We start from the raw sequence: 17,626 nt of genomic DNA on the forward strand, positions 1-17,626 counted from the left end.
CCGCCAGCCCTGCACTCTCAAATCACAGCTCCAATCACACCCCTCCATCCTCTCCTTCTTCCCGACATGCAACACCACCTCCACACCATCCTCACCTGCAACTTCATCGGTTTAGCCGACAACTTCGGCCTCTAGCCCAACTTCGATCAGAGGCAATTTTAGGCAGACAAAGATTAACAACTTCGGCCTCAACACCATCCTCACCTGCAGAAAATTCGAGCTGTTCTTATTCACCAGCTTCGCCACTCCGCTGCTACCCACCATTGTGCCTCGCCGATTAGTAAACAAAGGACTCGGAGCCTCCACCATCGAGAAATTGAGGCTCACGTTCTGCGTGTCCTGCGCGGCCAATCGACGACCTTGCTAGATTGGTCGTATCCAAGCCGGTCCTGCATGTCGTAGAATTCAATGGCGGTGTGGGCGACGAGCCTGATGCTGCGATCCCTGGGGCCTTTGGTGGTGCAAACCTTGCTGTGGCTGTCCTTCCGGCCGGTGGCCTTTAGAATGTGGCTTTTAGAATGTGGCCTTGAGCCTCCACGATTTTGCTAGCGGTGGAGGAAGAAGCAGTCCTTATCCCCAAACCCAATCGAGAAGCAGTGGAGGATGACGTTGTTGTGCGGTGGTGGAGGTTGTTGTGGTCAAGTCATTGGTGACGGCGGCGGGGATGAACTCGGAGTGTGCGGTGAAGCCTCAATGCACAATTTCAATTTGCTATAGGATTTGAAGTTGGGGGAACCAGAATCATCTGTGGTGCATGAAGGTGGATTGAGACGCAGCGGCTGTGGGAATCGGACGAGCAAGATGATTTGAATCTTGATGATTCAAATCAGGGGAAGAAGAAACCAGAAAAGAAGAAGAAGAAAGAAAGAAAGAAAGAAAGAAGAATAAAGAAAAAGAGAAAAGAAAAGAAAGAAATAATTTTGAGGGTAAATCGGTCATTTTGTCTTCATTAAGTGACTCACGTGCAAAATTGGGAAAAATTCACCAACGGTGTCTGGACACTTAGGGACTTTCGGAATGATACCTGAACTTACAAAGTTATCAATGTGATACCTGGACTCATTTTTTCGTATCAATGTGATACCTACGGCCAATTTCCGTCACGGAGCTGTTACGGAAATTGGTCATAAGTACGACATTGATACGAAAAAATGAGTCCAGGTATCACATTGATAACTTTGTAAGTTCAGGTATCATTCTAAAAGTCCCTTAAGTGTCCAGACACCGTTGGTGAATTTTTCCCTTTAACTTAGGTGCTTGACGGTGAGTGTGATCTGTACTTTATCTTGGTTGTGAGAGAAGATGCAGCTGAATTTAGAGGTGAGTGAATTTCACGGAGTTCATTTATGAACGGAGTTACTTTATTATTCAGAATTATTTGTTTAATTGTGAAATTGTTTTTTGGAAATAAATATTTGTTTAATTATATGAACTTGATCATCTACGGTTCATTAGTAAGTTAAACTAAGGTTTTGTTATAAAAATAATTTTCTCGAGTTTTGCGATTGTGGACTATAATTGGTATTAGCGGCATTCCTAAGTGAATGACTACATATGTATATATATGTGTGTGTGTGTGTGTGTGTGTGTACATATATATATATACATACATACATATATATATATATATATACATACATATATATACACACACACACATATATATATATATATACACAGCGCTTCTCCACTGCGGACATCCGCAGTTTTTCTTAGGTATGGATTTTAGGTTTTGACCCACTTTTCGATCATATTTTCACATCTTAACCGTCCAGTTTTTAGGTCCTAATATATCGATCACCTCTGCAAAATTTCAACCAAATTGGTGATCGTTAAGGCATCCAAAACTGCAATTTACAACAATGTACACAAACTGTTCCGATTTGGTAGATTAGGTTCGTTCGTGTAAATTACAGTTTTCGATGGCTTAACGATCACTAATTTGGCTGAAATTTTGCAGAGGTGATTTATACTTTACGACCTAAAAATTGAACGGTTAAGATATGAAAATATGATCGAAAAGTGGGTCAAAACCTAAAATCCTTACCTTTTTGCGGATATCCGCACCTGAGCAAAGTTATATAAATAAATAAATAAATATATATATATATATATATATATATAGGACAGACGATTTTACACAATTTTTGACACAATTTCTAAGCCCTTAAGATTAAAACCATTCAATGGCTCGGATTAATTTTGTGAATGATGTCAGCATACTAGAAGATGATTGGACAAATGACGTGGCATCCAATTAATAAAAAAAATTAGATTAAATTTTTCTTTTTATAAGGAGCCATAAAATGAAAAAAAAAATGCAATTAGATGAATAGAAGAACACGATTAGAAAAAAAAGTAAAGGAACAATGAACAAACCTAGCATAGCTTCATCGTCTTCTCCAAGGTCCAAGTATTGAAATCAAGACAACTTAATTCCCCAAGATATTATGGTATTCTATTGTAGAGGATATGTCTTCTATTTGGTGGGAATTTTTACACTTTATTTCATGATTGTGATCATGATGGAGCAGGAGGATCAATTGGAGATTGAGCATTTGCATAGTCTCATTGGTTAATTAATTTCTCAATAAGTTTGGGATCTTCCCTTCCAAAAGATTTGAACCCAACTTCAGGTTGATGATGGATGCTAAGTTTCCAATGGAACATGAAATTTCACCGTGAAAGGCATTGGTAGAAAGAATTAAGGACTCAAGATGGTTCAAACTATACAACCACTTAGTTATCGGAAGATTAAGAAATTTCATGGAGATATCAATTTCCTTAAGAGATATGATATTGTGTCGACTCCTAGAAATAGGACCTTGGAACTGCAGCGCTTTGGATGAAGATAAACTATACTTCTAAGACTGAAAACCCACCTTGCCATCAAAGAATAAAACATGTTGTATGAAATATCGAGGATGGCAAGCGAAGTAAAATTGAGCCGAACATGTTTATCAGTAGCAGCCAATGATCAAATGCTTTTCTAAAAGAAACATATAAACAAGAGAATTCCTCTTGGGTAATTAAGTTGTCTAGAGTTCAATACTTGGACCTTGGAGAAGACGATGGAGATAGAGCTAGGGTTCTTCATTTTTCCTCATACTTTTTTTCTAATTGTGTTCTTCTGTTCATCTCATTGCAATTTTTTATTTTTCAATTTTATGGCTTGTTATAAAAGCAAAAGTTTAATCTAATCGTTTTGTTTTAATTAATTTGATGCCACGTCATTTGTTCAGTCATCTTGTGGTATGTTGACATCATTTACAAATTTAATCTGTGCCATTGAATGCTTTTAATCTTAAAGGCTTAGAAGAATTGTAAAAAACTGTGTAAAATTATGTGTCCCAGGATCCTGACCCTATATATATATACACACACACACACGTTATGTATTGGTGAAATTGTTGTGATGCAAACAATATTTATGAGTGAGTTAATATTATTTTTTTGGGGTATGACTGTTCGAGAAACAATATGTTGTGGGAAATTGTATTTTCTATTGTTTTGAAAAGTGTTTGAAGATTTGGGAATCACAGGTTGTGATTTCTCCTTTTTGGTGATTTGAAACATTTTGGGTCCAATGCTACTTGTTTAAATGTTTTGATCTAAGGGTTAGGTTGCCCTAAGGATCTGAGGTCGCAAGTTGTGACCTCAGACAATATATCGGGAATCATGCCTTTGGCTTGATGAGTGGTTACGATCAGTTAGAGCTCTAGTCTGTCTGCCAATGTTGTTATGGCACCTGTGGGTATATTTTTTTAAAAGAGAGTTGCGGGGTGTACTTTCTTTTATTGTCCAGGTTGGACCGGAGTTTCATATTGAATTGTTAGGTTAATGATTTATATAATTTTGTCACTGAGTTGACTTTTATTGTCCAGGTTGGATAGGATTTTCGTGTTGTTAGGTTAACATTTTTTTATGATTTTGTTATGGTGTGACTTGTATTGTTTATTTTGGGAAAAGAATATTGGGTTTTTAAGGAATCTTAGTGTGAGTTATTTTCTTCGATTTGAAAGGTTTTCCTTATTATTTGTGTGAGTTGTTTGGTTTTGTATTTGAGTTTACTCATACAAGCTTTCAAAAGCTTACTGGGTTTGTTGTGTGGCAATCCGGTGCACCATTAATTCGATGGTGTAGAGGTTAATCCTACAAGTCAGGGTAATCGCGGGTGAAGAAGAGTTCTAGTAGCAGCTGTACAAATAGGAAGCTATTTTTGTGACTATACTGTTATTAAGACTTCCGCTGTGTAGCGAGCTCTGAGGAGCATTTACTTATTATTTTGTTGTTGCAACTTAATTCATAAACTTGTGTAATGTGATATATGACTCTACATAGCGAGTCTGTACAGTTTGGAATCAGAGCGTAAAGTACATATTTGGTGATAATCAATACTACTCGAGTGATGACCCATTTGCAGCGGATCCCCATCTGATGCTATTCAATATTGATATAGTCATTAGGTATGTAGGAGTGTTAGATGTGGGTTAGAGTGTTAAATCATCAGAGCAATGGTATACTCTATAAGTGAAGTGTGGGGAATGTTGGTGTAGCTCCCTTGAGTTATAGTCTGTTGTGGAATTGTATCCTCTTGAGAAATAGAATTTAAAATAAAATCCGGAAGATGGATTATAGAACTTATTCCCCACACCCCGCTCCGTCCTCTATTGTCCCGTCACCAGTGCACAGTACTTGCATCCACACTATTGTAAGGGTGAGCTTTCGCCCTCGCTGCTCAACAGGAACTCTAACTTGACTAGATTTGAGAACCAATAAATTCATTTTTTGAGCCCCCAGTATGAAAACATGCTTAAAATAAATATTTCAAGGAACGACAAACTTTTTCAAATCTCTTTATGACTTGAAATCGTTGCAAATTACTCAAATAAACAGCACGCTGAATCTTACCCTATGACCAGTTCGGTGGACCCACTACATAACCTTACCTCAATTAATTTGTAAACCAGGTAAGCGTAGCGATAGCATCCTCTACCTAGCTACACACACGGAATCAGGTTGTCATTGCGATTGCTTAATGTCTGACAGGTGTAGCTAACCCTCCGGAAGTTAAGGGGATCGAACTCAAGGAATTCAGTGCCACCATTCGCTCTCAAGCCATCAACATCTCTCACGGTTTAGTTAGAATGCATCGCATTTAACATAACCAAGCCATAGCATGCATTATTTTATAAATAACATATAAGAAAAATTCTAATCGAGCAGAGTCCCGACTCCCTACCTGGATTCTGATGCTTTCTCGATCTCACGTACTCCGAGAGTCGCGAACCTTCTGTTCCTCGGGTAACTGGAGTCCTAAGTTCTGACATTTCGACCATTAATAATCTATTGAACAAATATCTGAAATCTCAACGATTAACAAATCGTCCAACCAACTTTTTCTAGTCTGACCATGAGTTGACCGATGTTTAACTGACCTTTCCTAGTTTGACCAGGATTGACCTCTTTGACAATGTTTGACCGATAGTGACAAGTTCGATAATTATCCCAATTACCTAACATTTTACTTGAAATTAGAATATCGACTACTTTTCATGCATTCTGAACGTTTACTTCTAATCTTCTTCAAAATTACGTCGCATAATAATTAAATGGAATTACTATGGACACCCAATGCAATTCCGACTCAAATAGGATGTCTCCGAAATACTAAGGACACCCAACATCACAACTTTACCATTTTTTCAAATTTTCACAATCATTTCAAACAACGCGCCTTAGCAAACCTTAACTTGCAGAACCAGAAACAATCTCAAATCACCATTTCCAACTACAATTTACGATCAAAATACGAACACAAGCAAGCAACTCCAATTCAAAATTAACTCCAACTTTCTAACTAGAACAACATAGTAAGCTCAACTTGAATTCATTGTAAGAGTACGAGCATGGCAACTCATTTCCAGAAGTTGACTACACGAAGCAAACTTTAGAGCTTTCAAACAGAATCCAACTCACTTTGTAATCAAATTTGATCAAGATCAGAACCCAAAATTTTGCATGTCTGCGTCCGTCGAAGAACACAACAAGTCAGAACCAGTTCAACTAATTCCCAATTCTGTATTCAACATAACTAAGCCTCAATCCATACCCTAATACTAAAATTGAGTCAAAAAACAAACCAGAAAAGTCACTGGAATAGAACCTTGGTGGAGGACGAGTGCACCCAAACATAGCTTCTCCAAAATTGATCGAATTAGAAGATCATGCACACCAGCGTGTAGTGTACGGAGAATAGACCGTCTTTCATGTAGCAAGCAAGCCTAGAAGTGCCAGAAAGTCCCTGGTGTCGAAGAACACAGCGAAACTGAAACCAACTCAGAAATAAAAATCAGTTAAAGTTGAATCGAAAAACTAATTAAACTGACGTGCAGAGCATGACGAGAGAAGTGATTTTCATACCACATGTAGCTTAATCGGTGGCCAGAGCCGTCAGAATTTGCAGAAATTCGCCGGAGAAAACTCAAAGCTTCCAGTGGTCAATTCTTCACCTTCATTCAATGCATAGATAATCCAAGGCCACAGGGTTGTTGGCGCTGAGGAGAGGAAGCTATCACTGGTGGTTCGACGCTTAGAGGTGGCCGGAGGATCGATTTCGGATCAGACCCAATCGCGGGTCGTCGGGTCTACTATTCGGGTCAGGGAACTCTTATCCTTTCTCGATCCTTCGGGGTCGTTGATTTGAACATGGACATATTTATAAGCGTCTCCACTTATTGTTCAACGGCTATGATGAAATGTTGCAAGTTCTGAAACTTCCGAAAATAATTATAAATAGATCGGGAGTAAGAAAAATCTCCTGAAAATTCCCATAAGCTCTTCATGTCGTGTGCTTCATTATCCAATCCTTAAATCAAGGATTTCACTTTGTGAAAATTTCTAAAAATATTCTCGAGCACCTTTTATAAATACCGAGATCGATAAGTAATTTATCGAACGATATCAATTAAGCTTGATAAATTTTTCTAGGGCTCACACTTTTAGATTTCGTCTATACCAGTTCTCTATATTTTAGCTAGTTTTGAATTTATATTATTTATTGAATGAACAAAAAATAATTTAAATACATTGTTATTATATTAAATAACTGCTAGTGACGAAAAATTACGAAGAGGATTTTAACTCACCAATGAATGCGGATTGGAGCGGGAGTTGACAAGGAATGACCGACAAGTTTCCTTTGAGCGTTTACTTGGAGTTTGACAGGCTGCTAGAAGAGAAGGGGGGATATTTGCAGAAAACCTTTTGATGCCTAAATCAGTATATTTCTTAGTAGAGTATAGTGGAATAAGTCAGAATGAGCTACATTACCTACATGTTGGGCCTCCTTTATATAAGTGATAACATACTTGAGTGACAATCCGTCATTATTGCTGCTTTTATGGCTGAATTTACTCATGCACTTATGATGACAATCATTGTTGTACTTATGATGGTTAATCACTGCGCATTTATTATAGTTAATCATTGTGCACTAATAATTGTAATCATTGTGCACACTTATTACTGTACATATGGCTATAATCATTGTCACCCTTATGACCAACATTTACCGCCGTAATAATGATCGAGTTAATTTTCCTATTTATGGGTCTAGAATAATTGACTACCCCCATAATGCCCCCAAATTTTCTCTTTGGACGCTCGTATCTTGGTCCCTTATTTCCTCGAGCCCTGGCCGCCTCAATTCTTTCCTTGAGGTGAAGAGTCATTTTCAGCATGAGACATGGAATTGCCCCTATTTCCCTTTGAATCCAGACTCTTGCCTTTTCGAGGCTTGTATTCTATCACTCCCAGTCCTTAGTGACAGAAATGAGATTTCCAGAGGTGCAGCTCCCTCCATCACTTTTTAGCGAAAAGTGGTTCCCATAGACGACCCCCATTGTTGGTGATGAAAAATTTTGAAGAGGATTTTAACTCACCAATAAAAGCGGGCTGGAGTGGAAGTTGACTAGGAATGATCGAGAAGCTTCCTTTGAGCGTTAACTTGGAGTTTGACTGTCGGCTGGAAAAGGAAGGGAATACTTGTAAAAAAAACTCTCTGATGCTGAAGTCAATATATTTCTTAGTAGAGTATAGTAGAATAATTTGGAATAAACTACATTACTTGGATGTCGAGCTTCCTTTATATAAGTGATAACATACTTGGGCAACAAGTCGTCATTACCACTGCTTTTATGGCTGAATTTACTCATGCACTTATGATGACAATTAATGCTGCACTTATGATAGTTAATACTGTACACTTATGACAATTAATTATCGGGCGCTAATAATTATAATCATTGCGCACACTTATTATCGTATTTATGACCGTAATCATTGTCGCTTTCATGACCGACATTTATTGTCGTATTAATGACCGAGTTATAAGGAATGTATTAAATTCATAAAAGTAATGGAGAGCCTTATCTCACTCCGAAATAGGAGCGAGATGCCCAAAAGTTAAAATAAAAAGTTACTTAGAAGTTTGGTTCAACTACTAAAATTAATAAAAAATTAAACATGTTCTCTAAAATAACTAATGAGCCACGATAGATAGTATGCTAAAGATGTTCTAAATTATTTAGAATATCTATTACCATACTACGAATTCAAATTCTAGGTCATAAAAGTAATCAATTTCTTAGAGCAACTCCAACAGCTTCCCTATAATTTTTGTATTATAGAGAAGCAAAAGTCAAACCTTTAGCCTATTTTTCTTCTCCAACTCCAACAGATTCCTTAGTTTACAGTAATCTATAAAATCTCCATATTCTTCTTTAAAATTTTGGAGTTTGCTATAAATATAGGGAATTTGGTTTTCTCTCTCCTCACTTTCCCTAAAATAGAGATAGTTAGAGCAACTCCAACAGATTCCCTATATTTTGATTTTTCTCTACTTTAGGGAAAAATCAGCCTCTTTTGCTCCAACAGATTCCTTATAACTATCTCTATTTTAGGGAAAATGAGGAGAGAGAAAACCAAATTCCCTATATTTACAGCAAACTCCAAAATTTTAAAGAAGAATATGGAGATTTTATAGATTACTGTAAATTAGGGAATCTGTTGGAGTTGAAGAAGAAAAATAGGCTAAAGGTTTGACTTTTGCTTCTCTATAATACAAAAATTATAGGGAAGCTGTTGGAGTTGCTATTATAGGGAATCTGTTGGAGCAAAAGAGGATTATTTTTCCCTAAAGTAGAGAAAAATCAAAATATAGGAATCTGTTGGAGTTGCTCTTAAAGTTAAGCCTTAGTATATAAAAGCCTTTGCATAAGAGTTACATTGAACTTCTATATTTAAACTCTCTTTCTTTGGATTAAGTGTTGGTTGTTTAAATGAACTAGAAAAGGCAACCGCGCGATGCCGCGGGAATTGGATTTGTTAGTTGTTAACAATTTTTTATGTAGTGCTTAGTTATTAAACAATTCTTTTTGTAATTCTGATAAAAAATGTAATAGATCATAGTTACATAAGTTTGAGAAATACAATTTTAGATTGTAGCTGAAGCAGATTATGGCCGATTCATAAACTAAGTCTCTATAGTGCAAGTTTTATTAAGCTGCTTGAACAGATTACACATTTGCGAGAACTACAATTACAAAAATATGATTAATGAAACTCTTCCATTTTTAAGATTAAAAAAAAAAAAAAAACTTACTTTAGGTATCATTTGTATAAATTTACAAATACAAAACAGAATTGTTCTCCTATAAAAAAATAAATAAATAAAAAAACCTGAAAAAATATGGCAAAATAAAATTTAAAAAAAAACTGACAGATTGTAATTTTAGTTAAAAGTTGGGGGAAAACCGTCATTTCACTGTTTCATGAACAGTGAATATTGATGAACAGTGAATCTGTTAGGATGCAGAAGGGAGGAAGATAGAGGGAAAAAAGAGCAGTGGCAGAGTCGTAAAAAAAATTCAAATGAAGGCAAAATTGTCTTTTTATGAATGAACAGTGATTAATGGTAGCTTCATAATTTTTCATAAATGTAAGGGCAAAATCAACTGTCGCTTTATATATGTACAATTGCTCTTTGTCAAAAAAAAAAAAAAAAAACTCTTTGTTTTACTTTTATAGCAAAACAATATTTTGAACCGACCCACTTTGATTTTGGTGATGATGACGATGGAAATAGGTTAATTGTTTAGATTAAAATCATTGCAATTTCTAGACATCTGTTTTTTGCTCTTTTTTTTAAGTAAAAAAAAAGAAGTCGTCCACCTTCCTAGAACAAGTGATGTTTAAAATTGATATTTATAATGCTTAGTGGTTTGACATGACTTGTTCTTGTTGTTTTCTGTTTGCTTTGTCTGATAATTTGTCAGTATCCATAGAGCCAATCTTGCTTACAACTCACTATCAGTCAATACTTTAAGATCCTCTACATGGTCTCCACCAGTACATGATTTGCACCACTCATCACTAGCTGTTGGTCTTCCATAGGAAAACAATTTTGACATTTCATTTTTGATCTCCATGCCTCTGGGCTTCCATGTTGACTTGGCTTGAGCAAGAAAAAACCAAGTTGGGTTCGTGTGTACATAATATAATGTTGTCCTAAACCAGAGACTTCCTTGTTACACACAACTTTTATCAGCCACTCTTGGAGAAATTCTCTACCTGTAATGCTCTTTTATTTGACAATTTGGAAATGGGTTGGACTAAAGGGTCGTACCTTATAATTTTTTTTTTATAAAATAAAAAAAAAACATAGAACTTTTTAATAATGGATTCATTCATCTCTCCTTAAGCTAAAAACTTTTTTTAGGATTTTGTTCAAAAAACCCACCATGGCGATGAAATCTCATATTAGACTCCATGTACGCAACATTTTGAGGCTTGTGTTGATTCTTTTTCAACACAAGGTCATCTTATTAAGCTTGTCATGCTTGGTTCTTATCCAAAGTTGTTCGCACATTTTAACTCTAAGTTTTCTCGATAGGTTTGTGGGAGTCTTATGGTGCGCATTCATTGTCAACATCGTGGTTTAGGCTGCGATGGAGGTCTCTTGTCTTACGATTGCTTGTAGGTGGTGACAGGGATCTCCTGTCTTACGTCATTGTCACATGTATCTATTCACTGCTCATCGATGAAATATTGGATGCTTATCTCGCCATTTGTAGGCAAAACGTCGTTGAAGACCTCTGCTCAAGGCTCCCTCATAAGTTTATGTCGATCTAGGTCGAATGAGGCAGTGATGTTTTGCTGGAAATCCAAGCCGCCGGATCCTTTTGGTTGGCCGTAGATGATTTGTGGCACCTAGTAGAAGGGAGTCCCAAAGCACCGCGACTTGAGCTAACGAGAAACCTACATGTCACATGATATTCTGATAACCCGTCAACTCAAAATCAAAAGGCATTTAAGGTTTAAGTTGTTGGTTTGTAAAATGTTTTCTGGAACAAATCATTCAAGCAACCCAAAGAAATAAGCGGAAGTAAAAATAGACAACGGGCCTGGGGCTCACAATTGGAGCCCAATTTAAAATGAGGCTTACTCAGTTTTAATAAACACGAGAAACACTTGCCAGAGTTATGGGCCTCTCGAATTAAAATAAACAAGTGTTGAATAAATATGTTTAAAAACTTCAAAATTCTACAGACCTTGATTTAATAATGTTAAAGAAAATATGCCAAGCCGAACCATGTGCCTCCTTTGTACACTCCACCACAAGCTCAAAAATCTGCACATTGTTGTTGGGATGAGCTTTCATCCTCGCTTTCCCAATAAGGGCCGACCCTACTATGCTAGGTTTGAAAATAATAATAATAAAAAATATTTACTAAATTGTGCACGGTTTTCAAAAACATTTTTAAATATGTAGCAACCACAAATATTTATTTTCTTTTGTAAAACATATGCAGTATACTTATTCAACCTAGCTCAGAGATACGCACCTGTGTCCAAAACCCTAATTTTTGGTACTCAGTAAACCAGGCCAAATGTTGATCACAGCCAAAATCTACAAATATTTATCATTCACTTTCCTCATCGGTTATGGGCAGCGTGAGTGTCCATTTTTTGGCCCATACCATAAGAACTCATTGTCGATTCCCTACATACAATACTGAGTTTACACAGGCTCGACACAAGATATGGTCATATCGCTCATCTGAAGGTTCATGGTTTCGACACCGTGGGAAGCATTATCACTCTCAGGTCACTAAATATATCTCATCATAACACACAATGCCTAGCCTCAGTTTTCATTCGATTTGGATAATCAACATTTATGCATATAAATCTTTGAGGCATCGACTATGGCATCCACAAACAACTTTGCCGGTAATATAATATATAAGCATATACATACACAAGGAAACCACTAACAAAATAGTGACAGCTCACTCTACCTGAATATTGAGTGCTTATCCACTATTAAGTCTAGTTTTATTAGAGGTCAAAAATTTTTTATTGGGGGGGGGGGGGGGGGGTCAATAAACCTACTAAATTTTTTTTTTTTTTTGAAATAGGACCTCAAGCCTTTCATATAACCAAATGCAGGTAATTACACAACATGACTTACCCTCGGGAGGGCCACATCAATATCAAGCCATGCATATAGGCTACCCTAAAGCAACCTAATGAAATCACCTAAGTAAGAGTACTAGAAGTAACCAATCTAGATAATGTTAGTGATAGAAAGAAATAGAAAACCCTAACTTATTCAACAAACTCGGGACTACCCTAAGCAGAGGGGGCTTCCCCGGGTTCAAGTAAAAAATAATCTAGACTATTGAAAAAAAGGGCCCAAAGCTTAAGAACATGCCCAAGAGCCTAAAGTTAATTGGCATCCTCCACTTCTTGGTTCGGTAAAGATTAATACTGATGGTGCTTGGCGTAGCTCTTCTGGACATACAAGTTATTGTGGCATCTTTAGAGATTTTAGAGGTGGTATTATGGGTGCTTTTTGCTCTAATCTTAATATTCCGAGCTCTGTGGCAGCGGAGGTTATGGCAGTCTTCAAGACTATTTACTTTTTTTTTTTTTTTTAAAAAAAAACTTAGCTCACCCCACCCTTACATATGTCAGTGAGAATCGAACCTATGACCTTTATAATATTGGAATTATAACTTACTAACAGGTTACAGCTCACCGACATATATGGTTATGGCAGCGGAGGTTATATATAGAAGTCATCAAGGCTATTAAGTTAGCTTAAGTTTGGGACTGGAAACATAAATGGTTAGAAGTTGACTCGGCTCTTGTTCTTTCATTTCTTCATTCTCCTAACTTGGTACCTTGGCAGCTACGAATATAGTGACATAATTGTTTGCATCGTATCTCTCAGATGCATTTCCGTTCTTCACACATCTATTGCCTTCTCCAGATACTCTTGCTAACATGGGTCTCTCTATTCTAATGGTTTAACGTGGTGGGACATGCCTCCAGATCTTATTCGCTCTTATTGTTGGAAGGACTACTTAGGGTTGCCTAATTTTTGATTTCGTTAGTTTCACTTTCTTCTTATATTTATTATTTTTTTTCTTTGGATGAGTTTTGGTTTTATGTCCCTTTCTCTCTCTTACACTTTTTTCTTTTCTTTTTTTAGAATAAAATTCAATAGGGGATGAGCCATCTAGGCTACTCCTCTGTTTATTGAAAAAAAAAATGCCCAAGAGCTTAAGGAAAAGACCTCATGCCCAAAACCAGAAACCCTAGCTCCTTTCCTTTGCCATGCCTGACTTCTAAAAGCCTTGCCAAACTCTGTCCACCATCTCGACTAACCGACATAGTCCTCAGATGGCCGGAGCGGACCAACACCATTGGGCCACTACCACCGCAGTGTACCAACGCTGCAACAGTACTGCCGTCAAAGAGGAGGCCGTCTACAGTCAAGCCACCATAACCGGCAACAGTGCTGCTGTTGTCCCCTGCAGAGTTGCAGACTCCGTCTGTCATGCCCCTGATTTTTAACACAAATAAAAATCAATATATAATCCCATAATTATACATGTGTGATCGTTCAATCATTAATACCAAATACCAAGAAACTTTTTTAACCTTCAACTAAATACATATTGATGCCCTGAACCCACTATATCAATATTGACCCGCTCCGTAGAGTCATATATTACATAAGCTTACGAATTAAATTGTCAACAACAAAATAAAATGTAAATGCTCCTCAGAGTTTACTACACAACGGAAGTCCTTATAACGGTAAAGTCACAAAAATGGCTTCCTACCGTAAAACTGCAAAGGTGCTATCTCAACTTCAGCGCCGATTATCCTACCCTGCAGGAGAAAGCAACTCAATCCTTGATTTCTATCAAATATAATATAGAAAACAACTCACACCTTGAATTCTATCAATCGTATCATAGAAAGCAACTCACACCTTGAATTCTATCAATCGTATCATAGAAAGCAACTCACACCTTGATTTCTATCTAATATAACATAGAAAACAACTCACACCTTGAATTCTATTAATCGTACCATATAAAGCAACTCACACCTTGATTTCTATCAATAGTACCATAGAAAGTAACTCACACCTTGATTTCTATCAAATCGTTAATAAGGAAAACAACTTACACCTTGTCCCCTTAAAAACCGTTAATAAGGAAGCAACTCACACCTTGTTTCCTAAAAACACGTAATCTCATGAGTTAGATATAACCAATTCCCGTTACCCCATGAATCACAATTGTGGCAGACAAACTAGAGCTCTAACTGAATTCGTAACCACTCGTCCGGCCAAAGACGTGATTACATGATATTCTGCCTAAGGTCATAGACCTTCATTCCTCAGACTTCTCAGTCCCTTGGAGCAAAACATTAAAGGAGTCACACTGGACCCAAAATGTTACACAAATCTCAACGCTTTTCAAAACAATTGAAATCAACATTTCCATAATCATTGTTTTCTGAAAAGCCATAACACAAAACAATAAAAAGCATCAATTCATGCATATTGTTTTCATACACAAATCTCAATGCTTTTCAAAACAAATCGAAATCAACATTTCCATAATCATTTGTTTTCCGAAAAGCCATAACCCAAAACAATAAAAAGCATCATTCATGCATATTGTTTTCATAAATCCACAAAACCCACAAATACATATATATATTTCACGTAAATATATATATACGTAGTCATCCGCTTAGGAATGCCTACTAATACCAACTATAGTTTGCAGTTAAATCAATAACTCTCAAAACGATAAGGGTATTCCGTTCGTAAATGAACCTTGTGAGATTACTCACCTCGAAATTCCCGCTGTGTCTTCAATATAGAACAAAGCAGCCAACCACAAAATAACCGTCCAATAATACTTCGTCAAGTACCTAAGGAAAGTACAGCCTTGATTCAGTCAATGGAACACAAGGAATAACGTTCGAAATCCTAAATCGAACTAAAATTCCCAAAGTGACGCCAATTAAGGCGAAACCACACCTGAGACCACCCAATTTCTCCGGAATACTTCCACGATTGATATGTCCAAACTACAAGTCGATAGGACGCTCGGATCCTCACTGATCGAATAAATCAATCGGTATGAAACCGTAAAAATCATAACAAATCCATACAAACTCCAAAAATTTCATATTATATATCGAAACACTCGTATCGACGAGTAGAAGATATATAATACCAGAAACAGTCCCTTACATGGCCGGAACGCCTCCACAGGCGGTGGCGCACCACCGCCGGCCAAAACTCAATATTTCACAAAACTTTCAACATAAAAAATGTACATCTCAGCATGTTTAACCACTTTCATAACAAGCATGAAGTCAAAATCGAAGCATAAAGGGTCGAAAACTACCTTGCAAGCCCTGGATTACTGTTCAATCCGAGTTGAACCAAGTTTCACGTGAATCGATCCAAACAACCACCACAGATCGATCCAGGAGGCTGCTACGAACTCACAACAGGAAGCATGAAGCCATGACGTCGCCGGAACTGCGTTTTCAGACTGGGTCAGAATACACCAATTTTCGCCGTCTTCCAGCGCCGTACACAGTGGGAATCGCCGCTAGAGGATGCCAAATGGATGACCGGAGCAGGAGGCGATCTAATCCGGAAGGTTTCTCTACCGGAGTTCTCTGGAAATGCCGGGTCGGGTCAGCCGAATTTCTTTGATTATGAAGGTGCCGGTTTCCTCTCTCTTTCTTCTCTCTTGACTGCACCTTCATAATCAAAGAAATCCGGCTGACCCGACCCGGCATTTCCAGAGAACTCCGGTAGAGAAACCTTCCGGATTAGATCGCCTCCTGCTAATGGAAACTTTTTCCGAAAGCCATAACTTCCTCATACAACCTCTGATTTTCACGTTCCGCATGTCCACGAACTCGTATCGACGCCCTCTACAACTTTCGTGAAGAAAGTTTTTTGTAGAAACTCAACGAATAAAAAGTCAACCTTTGCAACCCCCCTAAAACCATATTCTTCAAATAATTATTGGCTCGAAACACTTCCGCTCCATCTACGAGCCACGAAACCATCCAATAACCGCAAATTAGATTCCGGAAAATCCTCGAAAAATAAATACGAATTTCCGGGGCATCACACCATCTTCCTTTACAGAAACTTCGTCGTCGATTCCTTCATCGTACCCCCTAACAGAGGATCTCAACTCCTTTATCAAATAATCGCCAAAACAGCCAGAAGAATTCCAACATGACCGACCACCAGTATCGATCGTCGGAACCCAACCTGTAAATCTCGACGAGAATAACTATGAACGCGACTTTCAGCAACCAAAAGTCCAAGCAAAGCCTTGCAACCGAACTTGATAGCCTGACCCGTAGCTGGAATATCGAACACACCACTTCCATATAAAGTGGTACAGAGAAGAAAAAGTAAGCTAAAGGCTACCCCCTGCATTGGAGAGCCGAAGCAAGCGGCCACCCCCTCACTTGCAGAGACACTGCCTAGAAACCCTAGAGAGCACATGTCTTATTGGCAAACCTCCTCAAACTTTGAAAATCAAGAATATATATCTTTATTTTCACTGATTATTGACATAAAAAAAAAACTTTTATTGAAGAGCAATAAAACTATTATTGGGGGTCAATAAACCTCCTAAACTTTTATGAGATCTCCAATGACCTCTTCGTAGACCTCTAGCGACATCTCCTATGACCTTCGACAACTAGCGAGTTCCTCGACGAGGTTCTGGCAAACTCTCCGGTGATCTCTCTCTCGCTTCCACTTTATCGCTATGTGACAAAGGGAAAGACGGCAAAATAGTTATAAAAAAATTAAAAAATAAAAAAACTTAATTGGTTATTGGGAAACAAAATCAATTATCTTATAGGTAATATCGTAATAGGGAAACTCATACATTTGGTGGAGTAAAGGGGACTAATTTCCTTAAAATTAGAGTGTTTGGACATTTCCCTTAAAAAATAAAAAAAACAAACTTTATTCTGTGGAAAGCCTTGGGAAAATAACACACTAATATCCATTGTGATATTTCTGACGTTCAGAGGATCATTTGACAAAGATTTGAAAACAAAAGGCATCAGTTAAAACTACGTAGATAAAGTTTTCAATTTCCACATTAGAAATGGAGAAGGTATTAGTGGATAGCATGCTTTGCGCTAAAGAGTCTGGAACTCTCACCAAGGTTACTACCTTCCACCAACTGGAGAACATGGA

The 17,626-nt window shown here is 37.4% G+C and overlaps 1 long non-coding RNA gene across 4 annotated transcripts; it reads right to left on the reverse strand.

Annotated features, from left to right (window-relative positions):
* Positions 1-4,306: 4,306 nt before the first annotated feature.
* Positions 4,307-6,702, reverse strand: LOC121050956. 4 transcript variants are annotated; one of them, XR_005804512.1, is made up of 4 exons: positions 6,424-6,702; positions 6,167-6,328; positions 5,243-6,079; positions 4,307-5,112 (listed from the first exon to the last, which is right to left on the reverse strand). It is a non-coding gene; the product is annotated as an uncharacterized LOC121050956 (long non-coding RNA). The 4 variants fall into 4 exon arrangements; XR_005804511.1 differs by having other exon boundaries at positions 4,307-5,128; XR_005804510.1 differs by having other exon boundaries at positions 4,307-4,706; positions 4,950-6,079.
* Positions 6,703-17,626: the final 10,924 nt, after the last annotated feature.

This window comes from Rosa chinensis, chromosome 1 (genome assembly GCF_002994745.2).
Source record: "Rosa chinensis cultivar Old Blush chromosome 1, RchiOBHm-V2, whole genome shotgun sequence".
Classification (NCBI taxonomy): Eukaryota; Viridiplantae; Streptophyta; class Magnoliopsida; order Rosales; family Rosaceae; genus Rosa; species Rosa chinensis.